Source organism: Capricornis sumatraensis, chromosome 15 (genome assembly GCF_032405125.1).
Source record: "Capricornis sumatraensis isolate serow.1 chromosome 15, serow.2, whole genome shotgun sequence".
Lineage (NCBI taxonomy): Eukaryota > Metazoa > Chordata > Mammalia > Artiodactyla > Bovidae > Capricornis > Capricornis sumatraensis.
The window spans coordinates 26,989,449-26,996,205 of record NC_091083.1 but is presented as its reverse complement, the minus strand read 5'-3'; the positions used below and the strand labels follow the sequence as shown (position 1 = coordinate 26,996,205).

The 6,757-nt window shown below is 42.1% G+C and overlaps 1 non-coding gene across 1 annotated transcript; it reads right to left on the bottom strand.

Moving 5' to 3' along the window:
* Window positions 1-610: 610 nt before the first annotated feature.
* Window positions 611-716, bottom strand: LOC138091964 (U6 spliceosomal RNA). The gene has a single exon (XR_011145989.1). It is a non-coding gene; the product is annotated as a U6 spliceosomal RNA (small nuclear RNA).
* Between the last annotated feature and the right edge of the window lie 6,041 nt (window positions 717-6,757).

Here is a 6,757-nt window from a genome sequence, read left to right as displayed (position 1 = left end):
CAGCATATTCAAAAGCAGAGACATTACTTTGCCAACAAAGGTCCATCTAGTCAAGGCTATGGTTTTTCCAGTAGTCACATATGGATATGAGAGTTGGACTGTGAAGAAAGCTGAGTGCCAAAGAACTGATGCTTTTGAACTGTGGTGTTGGAGAAGACTCTTGAGAGTCTTCTGCAAGAAGATCCAACCAGTCCATTCTAAAGGAGATCAGTCCTGGATGTTCTTTGGAAGGAATGATGCTAAAGCTGAAACTCCAATACTTTGGCCACCTCATGTAAAGAGTTGACTCATTGGAAAAGACTCTGATGCTGGGAGGGATTGGGGGCAGAAGGAGAAGGGGATGACAGAGGATGAGGTGGCTGGATGGCATCATGGACTCGATGAACGTGAATCTGAGTGAACTCCAGGAGTTGGTGATGGACAGGGAGGCCTGGCGTGCTGCAATTCATGGGGTCACAAAGAGTCAGACACGACTGAGCAACTGAACTGAACTGAACTGATGTATATTTCTAGATCCATTTCTATGCATTTTTTATTGTGATAAAATATACATAACATAAAATTTACTATGTTAACCACTTTGAAGTATATAGTTCAGTGCATTATGTACAAAAAAGTTGCATGCTTCTGGATTTCTGTGTCATCCTCGTGCAGCGACCATGCCAGTCTTCTCTGTGTGGTTCCAATTTTAGTCCATGTGCAGCTGAAGCAAGCACTCTATGCAATTTTAAATGTGCATGTTCCGATGTTATAAATGTAATCATACCATACTAAGGAAGAAAAAAGGAAAAAAGGTGAAAGACAGACATTCCTGGTAAAACAAAAAATTTGTGACCAGCAGAAATGTGGAAAGAACTCTTCAGGAAGGAGGAAAATGATAACAGCTGGAAATTTTACTCCACAAAATGGAATGAATAATGCCAGAAATGGTAAGTTCAGTTCAGTTCAGTCACTCAGTCGTGTCCGACTCTTCTGCAGTGATTCTGGAGCCCAAAAAATAAAGTCTGACACTGTTTCCACTGTTTCCCCATCTATTTCCCATGAAGTGATGGGACCGGATACCATGATCTTTGTTTTCTGAATGTTGAGCTTTAGGCCAACTTTTTCACTCTCCTCTTTCACTTTCATCAAGAGGCTTTTTAGCTCCTCTTCACTTTCTGCCATAAAGGTGGTGTCATCTGCATATCTGAGGTTATTGATATTTCTCCCAGCAATCTTGATTCCAGCTTGTGTTTCTTTCAGTCCAGCGTTTCTCATGATGTACTCTGCATAGAAGTTAAATAAGCAGGGTGACAATATACAGCCTTGACATACTCCTTTTCCTATTTGGAAGCAGTCTGTTGTCCCAAACATGTGGGTAAATACAAAAGTGTTCTTTCACCTGCTTAATTCTTTCAAAGATGTCTGACTAAAGCAGACATAATAAAGTGAAGAGTTCATAATGTGCAGAAGCAAATTGCCTGACAACAAATGCACAAAGGCCAAAAGGAAGAAGGCAGAAGAGTCCTGTTATAAGATTCTCACAAGTCACATCAAATGATAAGATATTATTTAAAGGTAGACTGTGACTATGTATGATTACTTAAATAACCCTAGAGCAACCACTAACAAAATGTTTAAAGGAGATGCAGCTAGTAAGCCAGGCTTCCCAAGTGGCAAAGTGATAAAAGACTCTTTCTGCCAATGCAGGAGATGCAGGAGATGCCGTTCAGTCCTTGCGTCAGATGATCCCCTGGAGGAGGAAATGGCAACCCACTCCAGTATTCTTGCCTGGAAAATCCCATGGACAGAGAAACCCAGGGGGCTACAGTCCATGGGGTCCAAAGAGTCAGACATGAATGACTGACTGAGCACACACACAGAGCTAGTAAGCCAGTGTGCTAAGCTGCTTCAGTCGTGTCTGACTCTTCACAACCCTATGGACTGTATAGCCCGCCAGGCTCCCTGGATTATCCAGGCAAAAATACTGGAGTGGGTTGCCATGTCCTTCTCCAGGGGATTTTCCCGACCCAGGGATTGAATCTGCGTCTCCTATGTTTCCTGCATTGGCAGGTGGCTTCTTTACCACCAGCAGCACATGGGAAGCCCTAAATAAACCGATAGTGGAAATAAGAAAGGATCATGAAAAGATTCAACTAGTACAGATGAATACAGAGACAAACGGAAACAAGGACAAAAAATAGATTGGGACCAATGGAAAACAAATGACCAAGCAGTAAATTTAAACCTAGTCACATCAATAATTAAATGTGAATGTAAATTGTCTCAACAAGCCATTATTACATAGATCGAATCATTATGTTGTACACCTAAAACTAATATCATGTTATATATCAAATATAATGCAATTTTTTTTAAAAAAGCACTCCATTAAAAGACAGAGATTGTCAGATTGGATAAGAAAAATAGAGACCCAACTATATCCTGTCTAGAAGAAACTGACTGTAATATAAAGATATGAGCAGGTTAAAAACAAAGGGCAAATTTTAAATTATCTAAAAATTTTACAAAAGAGAGTAAAAAGATAAATCCATGCCACAGAAGCACTATGTAAGTATTATGGCTGGCTATATGGTTACATACATTGTAGAAAATTCTAAGGAATCTACCAAAAAGCAATTAGAATTTAGTGGATCAGAATTTGTAAAGAATTCACAAAATAGTAATAGGACAAAGACAACCTAATTTTATAAATGGGCAAAAGATTTGAACAGACACTTCACCAAAGATATACTAATGACAGACAAACACATGGGGGAAAACACCCATCATCAACCATAATGGAAATGCAAATAAAACCACAAAAGGTTATCACTCTACATCCTCATAATAACCACAGTTTTTTGAGATCAGCAATATTGAATGTGGACAAGGATATGAAGCAACTAAGGCCCTCATACACAGCTGATAGGAATGCAAAATGGTACAGCCACTTTGGAGAACCCTATGTCAATTTCTCATGAAGTTAAATATACATTTACCATATGACCTAGAATCTGCTTCTACATATTCACCCAAGAGAAATGAAAATGGACATCCACATAAAGACAGCAATGTTCATAACTGCTTTCTCCATAATAGTCTGAAAACTGGAAAGACACTACTTGTTGTCAACAGGTGACTAGAACAAATTATAGACCAGTCCCTGGCAATGTAAAGGGACAGACTTCTGAGATGTGAAATGACATGCCACACTGAAACTGGGATTTGTTCTTGCTCTGTCACTGCCTCCCCACCTCACACACACACTCACACACACTCACACACACACACACACACACACACACTTACAAACCCCTCTGCCACTACATACCCACTGAGATCAGGAACCGTTTCCTCTTCCTTCTCATTCCCAGTGCCTAGCATAGAGCCTGACCTACAGTGATTGCCCAGAAATTATGTATCGAATGAAAGAATATTATTGCTTTTCAATGTTCATGATGTTCTTTTTTTAAAAAAAGATAATGGATTTAATGGGCTTTTTCAAACTTATTTATTTGGCTGCATCAAGCCTTAGTTGCGGCTTGTGGGCTCTTCATTCCGTCATGCAGGGTTCTCTCTAGTAGTGATGCAGGGGCTCGGTAGTTGTGGCACACAGGTTTAGCTGCCCCGAGGCATGTGGGATCTTAGTTCCCCAACCAGGGATCAAGCCCGGATCCCCTGCATTGGAGGGTGGAGCCTTAACCACTAGACTACCGGGGAAGTCCTCATAATGTTCTTATAAATGCCAAGTCAGCTTGCATATCTCTGAGGGCTTTGGGCTCTTTTCTCGGGGATTTTGTTTGATGAAGCACACGCTCCACTTTGACTTCCAGATGCCTGGTCGGCCGAGTTGACAAGGGCAGGAATGGAAGCTGCTGCACTCCTGCTCCAGCCTTTCCTCTTGATCCTCAAAGGGCTAGAGCCAAGCTTTCTTCCATCCCTCCTTTGGGTTCAGGCACAGCGCCAGCCTCGGCCCCAGCATTTGAATCATACGCTCCTTTGGCCAAGTTTTAAGAGCCAACTTGCACTTTGGCTGTAGCAATATGTTCTGACTCCTTCGCATGTGGTTTGGGCTCATTGATATTCACGAACTTGCAAACAGGAGACCTGTCTCACCGGGAGGCTGGGCAGTGGGTGAAGGGCCATTTCCTGGTCTCCTTGCGGTGTTGGCCAGGCTGCTGTGCCCACTGAAAATAGCCCAGATGCTCCCAGAGGAATTCTTTAAGCCCCTGTCCAGATGGAACAGATCTTTCTTCATTGAGCTTTGGGTATTTTGGCCTCCAGAAATGAGTACCCAGAAGCCCATGTCACCCTGGAAGATACTAACTGCGTTTTCACTTCTTGGGGCCCCTGATGTGTATTTGATTCAGTTAAAACTGTGTTCCCAGGTCCAGTGTTATACAACTGCTAAGAAGGAACACCAGAGCAGAGAGTAATGTCCACGGTGGCAGAGGTTGCTGCAGTTCCATGGGCCAGCAGCCAAGGAGATTGCTTTTTCTTGGAATAGGTTAATATTTCTGCTTTTTATTTTCCTGGTTAGGTCATAGACTCATAGTACAAGCATGTCTTTGCTTCCCTTAGTTTAGCTAAGCCATTTTCCAGAATAAGCACTCTAGCTCCTCAGTTGTATACTGGTGTGTACACATGTGTGTGTATATGTGTATGTATATGTGTGTGCAAATAATGTAGCGGTCTCACCTAGACCAGCCACACTTTCAGGGAGTTCCAACACAGGAGGGCCTCCTGCTAGTTACAGTAAAACAGCAGTACTGGAATTATTATCTTCAGATTTATAGTACATGTTATGTACTAGGCACTTCGTTACATACTTTTCAAGGTTTATCTGCTTAAATCCTTATGAGGACCATGTGAGATAGGCCAGTCTTAGCCCCACTTCACAGATAAGGAAACTAAGGTTAATCAAGGGAAGTAATTTTCCCAAAGTCACACCTGCAGAAGTGATAGAGCCGATTTTCCTTCTTTCTTTTTTAAAATGTATATTTATCTACTTATATGGCTGTGTTGGGTCTTAGTTGTGGCACGTGGGATCTTCCTTGCATTATGCAGGATCTTTCGTTATGGTGCACAGACTCTCTAGTTGTGGCCCTTGGGCTTAGTTCCTCTGAAGCACGTGGGATCTTAGTTTCCTGACAAGGGATTGGAAGTACATCCTTTGCAATCCACAGTGGGGTCTTAACCATTAGACCACCAGGGAAGTCCCCTGAGAAGCTGATTTTCAACCTCAGCCATCTGGCTTCAGAACCACGCTTTTTATTGCCACATGCAGAGACTGATGGGTCAGCTCTCGGAATAACACCATCAAATAAAGAGTGTGGACAGCAGCCAACTCTAATTTTATATTATTGGGCATAGATGAACTCCCTTCTGCTCAAAGCTAAGGGCCCAAGTGTCTGGACTCTGACTTACAGCACTGGTTAATTTTTTGCTGATGGAACAGTTTGGTGTTTCTCCAACATCCTCCAACCTAGATGCACAGGAACTTGACCAAGGTTCCCTGATGTGGGAAGGTGGTAATGTTTTTTCTAGGAGATTGTGAAGAACTGTAACTCTGGTGGGAAGATAGACCTCCTGACTTCTGAGAAAGCAGTGGTGGCGGCCATTCCTTTATTCGGTCATCAGATATTTTTAAGCACCTCTTTTGTTGGGGAGAGAAAGGCAGCAACAGACCCTGCCTTCATAGAGCTTACCATCTGGCAGAGAAGATAGCAGTTCAACGAGCAATTACAGCGACATGCCTTAAGAGCAAAGCTATAGACAGGGCTGGGAACTATGGGTGTGTGAGCCTGGAGGACACTGTCTCCCATTGAGAATTCACACCAAAGTCAAGGTCGGGAGACTGAAAGGGTACAAAGGCAAACTCCAGGATCAGCCCAATGACGAAGAGAGGTAGATTAAGAACACAAGGGTGCTGAGGAGTGCCTCATCTGTCCTCCTGCCAGGACATTTTAAGTGACCACCAAAATATGTTGTGAGCTCTCGTGGGCACCAGAGCAAAAGGCCCCAGGGAGTTTCAGAGTTCTGGTGTTCCTGCTGGTAAGCATGAAGAGCCAAGACATTTCTTATTCTCATTGCTAACATCCACCACCCTGCTAATGGGCTTTGATCTATAGAAACTTGATTACGTCAAGCCATTGCTAAAAGAAGTTTCCTTTTTTCCCTAAATATCAAAGTTTGTGTTTTTTTCATATATTGGATCTGCCATCCTCCCGGGGAGAGTAATTCATTTTCCAGAGTTGACTTGTTCTAAGAAGTAAATTTTCATCCATTTTGAAAGCCTACCACAAAGTGACTTGGCAAAACCCAGAGAACAATTGCAATAATTAAAGACAGCATCTCAGGTTTTCTCCCAACTTTTCATCAAGTGCTCCCACAACAGAGGAAGAGTCAAACCCTTGCCCCTGGGAAGTTTGGAACATCCTTACAGCTCTCATAAATTTCTTCGAAGTTTTTTGTTTTATTTTGAAATACCAACATTAATGAATTTTGCAATTAACTCTGTAACATATGCAATTATTTTAATATGAAAACAGAATATTGCAGATGAAATGTTGCCATTTGCAACAACATGAATAGACCTTAAAGGTAATATGCTAAGTAAGTGAAATAAGTCAGACAAAGGAAGACATATACCATGTGATTTCGCTCACATGGGGAATATAAAAAACTAGTACATAAGCGAGCAAACCCAAACAAACATAGATACAGAGGACAGAGGAGCAGTGGTGACCAGAAGGAAAGAGGAAAAGGGGGAGTG